General features: G+C 51.4%; 1 protein-coding gene across 4 annotated transcripts in view; it reads left to right on the forward strand.

Annotated features, from left to right (window-relative positions):
- The first annotated feature begins 477 nt into the window (after positions 1 to 477).
- P2ry6 (pyrimidinergic receptor P2Y6) overlaps positions 478 to 13,429 on the forward strand; it is a 37,479-nt gene continuing 24,527 nt past the window's right edge. Inside the window, exons 1-2 of one of the 4 annotated variants that reach the window (XM_050122678.1) lie at positions 478 to 735; positions 10,098 to 10,139. The gene's annotated coding sequence lies outside the window, so the exon portion shown is untranslated. The other 3 variants (XM_050122679.1, XM_050122681.1, XM_050122677.1) reach the window with 3 other exon arrangements.

The raw sequence follows: 13,429 nt of genomic DNA on the forward strand, positions 1-13,429 counted from the left end.
ATAAATCTGAAGTGCTCACTGATGCTTGTAATCCCAGAGCACAGGAAGTGAAGGCAAGAGAACCAGAAGTTCAAAGTCATACCTGGGTACATATCAAGTTCGAGGTCAGCCCAGGATGTAAGAGACCCTGTCGCAAAATACAGATAAACACATAAATGATCAAATAAAAGCACAGCCCCTGACACACAGAAGACAATTGTATAATTAAACCTCTCCCTTCCCTATCCCTCCATCCTCATCATCCCAGATTATAAAACTCAGAGCTGGGGAGTTGGGGAAAATCACCGTTCTCTCTCTCTCTCTCTCTCTCTCTCTCTCTCTCTCTCACACACACACACACACACACACACACACACACCACAAAATAGAAAGGGGAAAGAGGGAGGAGAGGGAGATAGGAAGGGAAACTGGACCAGGAGAGAGCTGGAGTAGCTCGGGAATCCAGAATTCAGCAGAGCGGCACATTCCCAGCCCAGGAGCCCTCCTCTGCAGACTGCTGCTTGTTCAACAATCTGTCACCGCCTCCCTGCCCCACCAAGGGCGGGCAGCCCAGCCCAGTCCTGGCTGGGCGGGACTCCAACGCTCTGTGCCAAGGCCACCGGGCCACAGTCTTGCTCTGGTACAGCAGGGGTCCAGGGACTCTTAGGGCCAGAGCTGCAGGACCGCCCACGGCCCCTCATTCAGGTGGTGAGTTCACCTCCCAGGGACCGCGCGGGCTGGCGCTGAGCAGCGCAGGTGAGCGTGCAGCGGGGCGGGACGCGCTGATGGTGGAGACCAAAGGACCGGAGTTGCGAGTTGCGGAGTTGCGGGCGTTGGCACAGGACAGGCTTGTCGGCTGTAGGATCGTGGTGCCCTCCTGGGAGGAGAACTAGGAAAACAGTTCCTTGGGGGTAACGGTGTAAACAGTGCCTGATTACTGTGTACAGTTAGTGTATGTGCGTAGTGTGCGTAGTGTGCCACGTGTGGCGGACGAATTGTGCGCCCGAGTGACTCCAAGAAGTGTGTGGTGTCTATGGCTAGGAGTGACACAGGTTCCACAGCGTGGGTGCTGAGCACCATGGTGTGTTGCTTTGCTAGTTGGGGTTGTGAGGTGTCTGCTTTGTCGGGTATAGGTGCCACCATTGCCGGGTGCTGCGCTAGATGAAGGAAGGCGACCAGCATCTGTGTATTGGTACCACTGAAAGCCTTCCTCCCCTGCTCTCGCCCTTTCTCTCCCCAGATGAGCCCTCCCTCCATCCACCTCCTAGTACTGGAGCAGCGCTTCTCACCCTTCGTAACACGGTTCCTCATGCTGTGCTGACCCACAACCACAAAATTATTTTTGTTGCTACATCATAACTGTAATTTTGCTGCTGTTATGAATGGTAATGTAAATATGTGTGTTTCCCAGTGATCTTAGGAGACCTCTATGAAAGGGTGGTGAGGATCCGGTGTGCTAGAGCTACTGCCCTTGACCAGCTGCTGAAAGGGCTTCAGAAACTACAGGTGACTCTTGCTTTTGTACCCGAGAGTGCAAGCTCACCACGCATAAAGAGGAGTGTCAGAAGCCAGGCTCCCTGACCGGCTTGATCTCCCGCCCCTCACTTCCCTGAAACCTCATCCTCTAGCTGTGGATGCGCCTGTGGATTCCTCTCTAGTGTTCCTGCACTTGATTTCTGGTGAAAGCATCTCTCCGACAGGGCTTTGTCTGGAGGCAGGACTTAGGCTTGGCAGTATTTAACCAGGGATTGGGTCATCCAGCAACCCACAGACAGACAGCTTCCCCCAACCCCTACTACGACACATGGCTTCCAAGTCAGGTATGTAGTGTGTGCTACAGGAGGGTGTCTTGGTCACTTCCAGTCCAAGAACAGAAGAGCTAAGTTTCTAGGGAGAATAAGGGTCTCACTTTTATGCAGGACCCTGGAGAGCCATAGAGAAGGAGCCTGGAACGACAAGGGGACCTTCACAGTCCAGTATGTTTCAGCCCCCAGCTCTGTCTCTGTACTTACAGGACTTGGGGGAGGTGGTGATGTGATGGCCCCAGGACCTCAGCTCTTTTCTTTGTAGAATAGAGATGTTAAGAGTATTCGCCCTATAGGGTTATTGTGAGGCCTGGCCAACTTCCAGGATAGAAAGTGTTTGTAGACTACCTGACTCATAGAAACACTTAGCAGCTGGTGTCAAAACCAGGACAGTAGTGGAGGTCTCTGCATGAAGGGTCCCTGCGCACCTCCAGGAACTCGCTTCTCAGAGTCAGTGGCTCTGAGAAAATCTGGGCGTCTGTGGAATCATTCCTGTCCCCAAACTGTATCATCTCAGTTGCTTTCTCAGCGACTCTGTCATCTAGCAAGTCGCAGGCTACGAGGGGAAGTTGCACGCCGGGGACAGAGCGTGGGAGAGAGGCTGAAGGGACATGAGGGCAGCCCAGGCCTTAAATGGGTGTATCCCCATTCTGATAACCACTGTGAGGGACAGAAAGACAACTATGGGAACTATGAGGAGCAGAGGATAGTGTCCCCCTGCCTAGAACAAGAAAAGCTGAGGGGTGCAGGGTGCAGATGTTTGATCATTGATCCAAGGCAGTTCTTGGGAGTTGGGGGCAGGCTATGAGATCAGAGCTGAGCTACTGGTCCACACGAACCAGGAAAGCCCACAGGCTAGACTTTATTTCTGGGGCTAAAACATTTGTGTTGGCAGCATAAGAGTCCCTATTCCTGCTGACTTCATAGGTCCAGTTTGGAGACGGTGTGCTTTGGAGGATAAGGGGACTTAAAAGGCAGTGTTGGGAGCTGTGGGACTATTTTGGGGGAGGGTATGTAAGTACATCTCCTATGTCAGGGTGCTGTAATGGAAGCTGGAAGGCTCAGACAGAAGCAGGGCCAGCCACTGTCCCCAAGCGGGGATTACTTCTTTCCCAGAGGTCCCTTGTGCTATATTCCAATGTCTGGAGGACAGAGCACAGCTGGACAGGCGGTCTGGCCTCACCAGACTTGCTGAGTGCCAGTGAGGCCAGTTTTTCCTTCTCAGCTGTTAGGAGATGGGACCTGGTGATGTCGACTACTTTTCTGGCCTGCTTTTCTTTAAACTGTAATTCTGGATGTACTTGCTTATGGTTCTAGTCCTAGTGTTACTTGGAGCTTAGATCTGTAAACCCACTGCCTCCGTTTCTCTGTATTTCAAAAAGAAATTGGGAAACAGAAATTGGTAAAAGAAAATTAATTTATTAACAGTTTGGCCAAACCGTGAGGGGTAGAGGTCTAATTTCCGCTATGCCTAGGACTATCTTAGAATTTACAGAAAGCCGCAAGAGGGCCAGCCAGGTGTGGCATGCGCCTTTAGTCCCAGCACTTGAGAGACAAAGCCAACACAGCGAGCCTCAGGATAGCCAGGGCTACACAGAGAGACCCTGACTCAAAAATAAACAAATAATAAATAAAAAGCCACAAAACAAAGGTAAGGATGCACATAAGTAGCTGTGAGCCAGGGTAATGGATCTCCAGAGCCTCAGGTGGCCTGAGGTCATCTCCGTTCTCCCTTATACAGAATTTTCATTTAAACCCAAAGAGAAAGCAGAGTCTCACAGATCCCGCAGGATTTTTTGTTTGCTTTTGGTTTCAGGGGTGTGGGATTTGAGACAGGATCTTATGTAGTTCAGTCTGACCTGGCACCCACTACAGTAGAGGTTACTGATCCTCCTGCCTCTGCCACCCAAGTGTTGAAATGACAGGTGTTGGCCACTATGGCCTGCAAGATCTGCCCCTCCTGTTTTGTGTATAGACAGGGTCTCATGTATCCCAGACTGGCCATGAATTCACTATGGAATAGAGAAGGATCTGGAACTCCTCATCCTGTCTCCACCTCCTGAGAGCAGGAATCACAGGCAGGGACCGCCACACTCAAGTTGAGTTCAGGGCTTCATGTGTGCAAGAAAGGCTCTGCCATCTGTGCCTTGTGCCTGCCTCATGCCCATGTCGTGCCCAGCCTTAGAGAAAACACTCCCAGGGTATTGTGAAGGGTAAGATTCCTGCCTGTTTTGGGCCCAGAAGAATTCTTAGTTGTTGGTTCTGCTTTTCAAGAGTGAAGAGAAACCTTTCGCAGGTCTTTGGGGGTCAGTTTCAAGCCTGACCCGTGCGTGCTCATGAAGCACACTCATTTTTGCACATGAGGAAAGAGTAGAGCAGGAAGAGACCCAAGTGTCTTTTCTGTTTGTTGTTTTCGTTTCTTTAAGACAGTGCCCCACTATGTAGCCTTAGCTGGCCTAGAACTCACTATGTAGACCAAGATGGCCCCAAACTAACAGAGATCCATCTGCCTCTGCTCTTGTGCTCCCCCAGCTATGGGTAAGTGTCTTAGAATATTTCCTCTCCCATCAGGGCTTCAGCATACTCACCCTGAGTCTATGACTATCCAAACATTCGAAATGGCTGGAGCCTGAACTCCAACTTTCTATGCTCTTACGGTAATATACCCCGATTCCCGTTCTAATGCTCCAGAGTTCTGCACCCCAACACCTCCCACCTCCCTTGGTCTCTTCCCTTCCAGGTAGACTGGATGAAGGATGGCCTAGTGGTTCCCAGGAATGATGACAGTGAACCCCGAGCCTCCCCCTGCTCCCTCTCCAAACACACACCAGGCAGTGGCAGCAGGCAGTGGGCGTGGCCCTCAGGGTAACTGAACTCAGTGGAGGGGAACATCTGGGTGCTGTTAAGGAGACACAGGACACCTCTGAAGGCCGTTGAGAGGAGGACAGGAGAAAAGAAGGGATACAGCCGAAGGAACCCCAAGGCCAATCTGCTCCTCTGAGACGGACATACCCGCCTCCCCCATGGAGCGGACAAAGACTCTCCAGTGGCGCTGTAGGAGTGGGCTGTGCAGCTTTAACTCTGTGTTTTTTATGAGTCTGATCCCCTCTCCTGGACTGAAAAGTTGGCAAGCAGGACTAAAACTGCCCACGATCCTCTTTTCAAAAGTCTGTGTGCGGCAGAACGCCACAGAGGAGGGCAGTCCCTAGCCGCTAGCTGAGTTATCTGGAGAAAAGCAAAAACAAGTACCTGGTCATCCCCTCCTCTACCAGCCTCCACCCACAGAGAACCTGATCTCAGAACTAAGACCAGCAGCCTGTGGCTTGGCTTGTCCTCTGGGATAACCCGCAACTGCTGAGAGTTCAGGTGGGGACTGGGCGTCACCACCCCCAGGTATTTCCACACCAGTCCTGTCCTTTAACAGGCAGGAACACTCTGAAGATGGGGAATGAGTGCAGGGGTCCTGGGTCCCACAGCTGGGAAGCAGGATGAGTGTGGGGGTGGCCCAGGTCCGAGGAGTAAAAAATAGCCGGGGAAGGGTGAGTGGGCGGGGCTCGAGCTCCAGGCTCCCCACAGTCGGCTTCCCCAGTCTCTTTGGCAGGAAGAGCCTGTTGGACACATCCTGGGCCTCTGCCTTCATTTCCCCTGCTTCCCCGTCCAGCTCTGCTGGCATCTCTCCATCGGTTCTCTTATCTCCACCCTTGGCGGGATCCCAGCTCTGGAGCCCTCCCCAGCCTCTCCCTCGCCCTTTCTTCTGTGCTCCCATCCAGCACAGGGCTTCTCCAGCACAGCCGCTGCGCCCGCTGCTCTCCTCATTCTTCACAGACACCACCCAAGGTGACTCACCCCACTTAACAGTCTCTCTTCCAGCTGTGTTTAACACCTGCTCTTCCCCTGCCTGCCGTGCCCTGAGGTAAGAGTGGAAGGATTAAAAAACAAAATGAAAAGTGGGTACCTTTTGGTGGGACCCTGCAAAGATGTGCCACCAAGCAAACACGCCCCACTCAGCAGAGTTAGTCCAAGAGGTTTACTGGGGCAGGGGGGCTAAAAGAATGAAAGGGCATGTCATCGTGGGGGGGGGGGGGGGCAGCAGACAGACAGACAGACAGACAGACAAGGCAAGGGAGCAAGCTGTGCCTTGCGGGCACTTGTGAGGGGTGCACGTGCCACGTAGTGGATGGTGGAGAGACACCTGGTGACAGGTAACTGCATTTGGCTTTGGCAGCAGAAGCAGGGCTTCCATGGTGGGAACTACCAAAGTGTCATGGCTGCAGGTCCAGCTCAGGTCTCTCCACAGGACAAGGCCCTGTAGCACACAAACCCTTCCATGTGTAGCACCTGCATGCCACACACACCCTTAGTGAGCTCTGTCTATTGAACCCTCCATGACTCTGACCATGGCACACTCCCCATTCCTCATGGCTAACCTTGACCTCGCCGGAGGGCTAGAAAGTAGGGACATCGGAAGAGAATCACAAAGAACCCTTCCAAGCCAGTGCACGGGCATCTCGGCTCCTGGACTCAATTGGAGACCCCCAAGCACTCGATCTTATGCATTCTTTAGTTCTTCACTTAACTCCCGTGAAGAGTCCTGTTGTGAGTGAGCCTCTCCTGAAGGCCCATCACCTTGTCATTCCTGCCCTGTAACCAGGGCCTTCATCCCCAAGCCCAGGACCCCAGACAGAAAGAGGAAAGCCCTTCAATCCCATGGGCCACTCAGCCTTCTTCCTGAAAAGCTCCTGGGCCCTAGAGTCCCCACCAATCACCCGAGGCAAAACTGAAAGGCGGCTAGAGTGTTTCTCCAAACAGTGCTCTGATTTCATGGGGCACACAGATACCCCTCACAGAACACAAAGATCTTCAGAGCTCAGCAAAGGACTTTCTCTTACGTTCTTCAGAACGTTCTTTGGTTCAAGGTAAAAAACTTCTATCCCATCTCAGTAGCCCTTGCTCAGTAGCCCTTAGAAGTTTCATCAAACACACATCCTTGATAGTAAAATGACTGTAGGAGAGTCTGTATGGTGACTTGGAAATGTTACAACCTTGTCCTTTCCCTGTACCCTGTGGTAGTCTCTATCTATCTATCTATCTATCTATCTACCTATCTATCTATCTTTCTATCTATCACCTATCTATCTATCATCTATCGATCCATCTATCTACCTATCATCTATCTATCTATCATCTATCTATCTACTATCTATCTATCATCTATCTATCTTTCTATCTATCTATCATCTATCTATCTATCATCTATCACCTATCATCTATCTATCTATTATCTATCAATCCATCTATCTACCTATCATCTATCTATCATCTATCTACCTATCATCTATCTATCTATCATCTATCGATCCATCTATCTATCTACCTATCTATCATCTCTATCTTTATCATCCAATCAATCTATCCTATCTAACATTTACCATCCATCTGTCTATGTATCTATCTATCTATTTATCTATCATCTATCATCTCTATCTTTATCATCTGTCAATCTATCTATCATCTATCTAACATTTATCATCTATCTGTCTCTCTGTCTGTCTGTCTGTCTGTCTGTCTGTCTATCTCTGGCAACTGAAGCTCACTAATGTTTAACTGATTGTGGTGCCTTCCCAATAAACACAGGATTATCCCCATGGTTGGCTCCACCCCCTCAAGCAAATATTTGCTTTCTTTTTATCTGGGAGTTTTTCTCTTTCACTTTGGCTTCTAGAATATTTGGTTACCATCTTAGCCTGTGTTTCTGCCTTTGATGGGATCATGTGGTACACTTGGCTATTGTCCGAGCCATCCAGCTCTTTCTGGACAGGAGTGGAGTAAATCTAAAGCAATCAATGACCAACTCTTCTGAGAGAGTCCACTGGCTTCTTGGACTTTCTCCTTTTTCCCATTGTCTCTCCAGCAGCACGAGTCATGAGACACTGCTCAAATGGGACGACATGGACCAGTTCAAAGCACTATGCTCAGATCCCTGATCTGCCACTTGAAGCTTTGAGAGTGTCAGACAAATCTCCCAGAACAGTGAAGCTAACACTGCAGCTCCCTTGGCTAGTATGGGAAGGCTAGCTGGGCCAGTCTCATCCCATCCCGAGTGTTGTCGCGGAGAGCCTCTGGGGAGGAGCTGACTCTGGAGCATCCTGCAGCTAAGCTCCTCAGATGTTAGAGATGCCTTCTGCTAAGTTAGGTCAGGGCTGGAGCCTGCAGCTCTCACACAAAGTTCACACTGTTAGTCGACTGAGGTTGAGCTGATCTGTGGCCAGGATCCTCCAATAGTTTCAGAAGGGAACGGAGGAGCCTGGGCTAGTGCCTGTGCCCTCGTGCCCACCCTGAGTTCCCCAGCGGCTGGATTCTGAGCTGGGCTCCGTACAGAGATTGGGTCTCCATATTTAGCCCAGATGGACCTCTGCCTCCCTAGTGTTAGGATCATAGGCAGGCACCACCACATTCAGCAATAACGGTGCAGTACTCTTGCTCATTGCTAAGTCTTCCAGAAGAGCCCACCAAGCACAGACAGCAGGACAGTGGAGGGTGAGACTTCACTAGAGCCTCCTCTGCCTCCTCGGCCTGGGAACGGCCCTCTCCCCTCTACAGCCCCCACTAGCCCACATTCTGTCCTTTGAACTCCAGAATGCAGAGTGACTTCCTTAGCTTTTAAAGATGTCATTCATCTTCACATTGGTGTGCACACATACACCTGTGCCACGGTGCACACATGGAGGCGGGAGGACAACTTCCTTGTCTCTGCGGCTGCACTGTCTCTCCTGCCATTGCCACCCATCTCACTGCAGCGCTACAATGCATTCCACCCTCTGTGGCTCTTTATGTGGGTTCTGAACTGAGGCCAGGCTGTGCAGTAAGATTCTGCCCATCGAACCCTCTCCCAGGTCTAGCACGTTACTTTGCACCAGCGACTGAATGGGTATGTGAGGATCACCTTCTGAGGGAAGCCTCATGGCCTGCGTGTGAGGGAGCAAGGGTCTGGCAGCACCGTGAGATCTCGGATCCATTCATCTCTTTCCTGGTTCTGCCAGAGCCTTGCATCATCTTGCTGAACTAAGCTTAAACCCTGTGTGGGTTGGGCTGGACATGTATGTACACGTATGTGGGTGCACGTGTGCTGTAGACCTGTGAACTGAGTCGTGTGATGGACATGCTTCAGCGGGGTTACGCCATGGGCACAGGCTCCCTGTTCCTCGGCTAGGTGCCTGTACTTCCCTAAGACGGCCCACAGTAGCCCCTGGATCTTTGGATGGGTTCGAGGAGTGGACGGCTCGGCCAGAGCACCCCACCGCCTCCCAGTCTGAGTACACCACCTAGCTTACTAGCCAAGAGCTTGAAGTAGTGCCAACACCCAGGGCTACATCTCTCTTGTTCCAGACAGAACACTGAAGATAGTGATGTCCCTCTCATACCTTGAGGGCAGCAAGAGCTGCTGGATAGAGGTCTTAGATCCTAGGATATACAAGGGAGTGTCCCTGCCAGTGGCACTGGCATAGTTCCTGCTCTGGGTGGGCAAGAAAGAGCTCTCACCTGTTGCTGTAGAGAGCATACTTCTAGACAGGGAAAATGTACCCAAGGAAGGTCAGCAGGGAGACCCGAGTTCATCAGGGATGGGGCTCTCATGGGAGCACATGACTTACGACGGATGATTCTGGCCAGAGAAGACATGTGAAAGGCCACTAACGGTCTAAGGACAGTGGGGCTTTGACCCTTCCAGAGGAGGCCATATCCAGGACTGAACTGGCAAAGCCTGCTTGGCCCTCTGAGCCTTCCTCCTTCTCTTGTGCATCTGCCTTTGTCAAGGAGTCTGCTACCTTACAAATCTCCCATGACATCTGGGCTGCCCCCTGATTGTGGCTCAGGGCCCCAGGGCACACCAGAGTGAGGTGTGTGGGCAGCACAGGCAAGCACTCCACCCCACACACTGTGAATCCACATGCTGACTGGCCCCACACATGTGTGTACACAGCCTTCCTCCACACTGGCTTCCATGTTCTCTCCCCCCTGAGAGCCTGGTCCTCGGATACTTTGGGGCTGTGGCCCTGCTCCCAGTGACCCTTTCGGGGGAGAGGGATCTTCCTGTCAGTGGCCTCCTGTTGTTGGGAGTGGCGGCATCTTTTTCTCTGAAGACAATGTATTTCCCAGCAAGAGAACAGGCCTGTTCCGAGGTCTATTATCTTGGCCTGCACACTGCCCTTGTGTTGCTGTGGTGACCACTCTTCATGACAGCAGCAAGATGCAGACACTTCAGTCGTCATCATCATCATCATTTGATTTGATTTAATTTGATTTTATATCGTGCAGACGGGAGAACCACGATCCAGAGAGGGACGGACACTTGTTGAGGTTATACTATGCTTGGGTTAGCGGGAAGGAGCCATCAGCCTCTGGGGCTTAGGAAATGAACTTAGTTTGGAGCCCAGGGGATGGGGCAGGCTGGGACCAGTCGTGTGCAGACTCATCTTCCTGTGCTGGTGCTAGGCTCTCTCGGCCCGCACGGCAGGCTCAGGGCACACAAATCAAAGCATTGGCATTTGGAACTGAAGCAGTCTGGCCTTAGCTCCTCTCCTGCTTCCTCCAGACTGGGTGGGCTTCTCCAAAGAGAACTAGGAGGTGGTACCTAGGGAGTCCTGCTGTGCCCGCCTGAGGCCCCTGGATCTTGGCTCTACACTCTTCTCTACAACGCACCCCTCAGCCCGGAGCCCTGGCTTTGCCTTCCCCTCATCTTGATGCCACCAGAAAAGAGCAGGGGCGTGGGACATGTGAACAAGAAGAGGAAGGAGAGAAGGAATAATCCCATTGGCAGGGAGGGGCCGCCCAGGCCAGTCAAGGCCCCGTTGCCTCCTGGTCCTGCCCAACCTCTAGTATGGACTGAGGCTAGGGATGGGGAGAGCTACCCGGGTGTTGCCCTTCCTCCAAGCTTCCCTCCCTCTGAGGATCCATTCTTAGTCCTGTGGGAGTGGTGTCTGGACCTGCATGGTTGGAGTCACAGACAATCGATTTGTTAATCTGGGGGTCTGGATCTCTCTTAATGGGCTGAGAAACCACGGTAATTGTTCCCTGCGGCAGTAATGAGCAGGAGCAAGGCTGTGCCCAAACTCAAGAGAGACTAGGAGCGGAGCTGATGTGTAGCTAGGAGCCTCCTTGTGTCCAGTCCTCCATCCTCCCAGCATCCCTTGGGCAAAACAGATAGTCCAACGGTGCACATTGCTTGGGTGAGGACGCAGAGATGGGGTGACTGGCTCCTATCTGGGCAGTTTCCCAGTCAGCTTTGTGCCAGACACTTGAGCAAGATCTCCAGATCGAGTTCTGGTCCTGCCGCTCGGAGCTCCCTGAGACAGTGTCACTTCCCCTCCTGCAACACCAGTTTCCTCATCTGCCACCTCCCAGACTCCTGCCCTCTGTGGCCCAGGAACTCGGTGGCAGGGTCTGCTCCAGGAGTCCGGCTTACTCCAACTCTCATGAATAGCGGGAGGTGCCGAAGCAGGGTGAATTTCCCAGGTAACAGTGCTTCTCTCCTCAGGGGCTGGCCCCCGTGCACACCACTGCAGCCCCGGCTGGTGCTGAGCAGGTGTGGGTGGGTGTGGGGGCCTCCTTCCTTCTCGTTTCCTCTACCCAGTTCTGCCCAGAACTGCGCTATACACAGGCCTCGAGTGGAGGAGATGGGGCCGTGGGGATCTGACTGTGCCTTGGGTGGGGCCGTGAAATACTGAGACAGGATTTGGAGATTTGCAGCTGTAGAAATCTGAGTTAGAGTTCGGGATGTCACAAGACATTCTTCCTTCCTGAGCCTGGACTTCTTTTTTGCTTGTTTGTTTGTTTTGTTTGTTTTTGATTTTGTTTTTTGAGACAAGGTTTCTCTGTTTAACAGCCCTAGTTGTCCTGGAACTTGCTCTGTAGACCAGGCTGGCCTTGAACTCACAGAGATCCACCTGCCTCTATCTCCCGAGTGCTGGGAGAGTGCTGGGATTAAAGAATTGTGCCACCACCTCCAGGTCTCTAGGCCTGAACTTACTTGGGGCAATGTCTAACTGAATTCTAGTAGCCGAGTATTTAAAGACCGCTCTGTGTTGGATGGTGTAGCACAGGCCTTTAATCCCAGCAGAGGCAGGCGACCTCTGTGAGTTCAAGACCAGCCTTTTCCACCAGGCCAGTAAGACTCTGTCTCAAAAAACAAGCAAACAAAACAAAACCAAAAACCAGTTCATTGTCAAATTATGAAGAGTCCAGAGGGTCCCTGGGGAGGGGCTGGACGGGGTTCTCAGAGCCCCGCAGGCACCCTGGCAGGAACAAGCAAGAAGGGTGCCAAAACACAATGCAACCTGAAGCTGACCCCGCTGAACAAACTTGTGAAGGGGAGGAGAAGCAGTGAATGGGTGGGTCTGGGGAGTGGGGCTAAACCTTTCTTGGAGATTCTGTTGACACTGGACTCTGCTAGCCTGGATCCAGGGAACGCAGAGGCCCTGTGTTCACTGCTGGCCTCCTGAAGGTCTATGGAATTCATACAACTCAGAGACTATTCTCCATCCCTCAGTATCAAATGAGATGAAAAGTGAAAGGACCTTTGCAAGCTATGAAGTGCTGTACTTTGTTCTTTTTGAGATAGTCGTACTGTGCTTCCCGGGCTAGCTTTAATCTTGACCCAGCCTTCCCGGTGCTGGGATTACAGGCATGTACCAAGATGCACCTTCAATGGTGCGTCTGCTCATGTGTGCAAGGTAAAGGTGTAAATGTGTAGTTTGTGAGAATGTGTGGAACATGTGTGCCCGTACACAGTCGCCAGGCCTGCGGGGGGAGGGGGAGGGAGTTTCTCTACACTGCTGAGACTCATCTGGCTGGGGATGAAGTGCGTGGAGCAAACCATGCATGAAGCCCTGGGCTAGAGCTTTAGCCTTACACGATACTGGGCATAGTGGTATGTTGAAGGAGGAGCGGCGGGGCTGCTTCCCCGGCACCCGACCGCCCACATGGCTAGCTTATGCCCGAAATAATTACACGGAAACTGTATTCTTTTAAACATTGCCTGGCCTGGCTAGTTCCAGCTTCTTATTGGCTAGCTCTTACATATTGTTCTAACCCATTTCTAATATTCTGTGTAGCCCACGAGGTGGCTTACCAGAGAAGATCTTAACCTGCGTCTGTCTGGAGTGGGAGAACCATGGCGACTTCCTGACTCAGCTTCTTTCTCCCAGCATTCTCTCTGTTTACTCCACCCACCTATGTTCTATCCAATAAAATGGGCCAAGGCAGTTTCTTTATTATAATTAACCAATGTCCTTCCTCCATCATTTCCCCTTTTTCTGTTTAAACAAAAAAAAAAAGGCTTTAACTTAACATAGGAAAATTACATATAACAAAACAGTTATCAAGCAAGAATTATAGTTACAATATTTATATCTATTTTATCTCTTATAAGTAAGGAAAACTATAACAAATAACTATTCATTCTTCAACTCCATCAAAGACTCCAGAAGGATATAATAATACCTAAGTAAACAGGAAGTCCAAAACTCTAGAAATGACAGAGACATCTCGCTGCCTGGACAGTCACCCAAAGTTCCTCTGTACCGTTGGGGCATCCATCTTCGGCCTACAGGCCCATGGTATCCAGAGACATTTCCATGAAGCAGGAAATT

This window comes from Alexandromys fortis, unplaced genomic scaffold (genome assembly GCF_014885135.2).
Source record: "Alexandromys fortis isolate MF-2015 unplaced genomic scaffold, M_Fortis_MF-2015_v1.1 scaffold_209, whole genome shotgun sequence".
NCBI classification, from domain to species: Eukaryota; Metazoa; Chordata; class Mammalia; order Rodentia; family Cricetidae; genus Alexandromys; species Alexandromys fortis.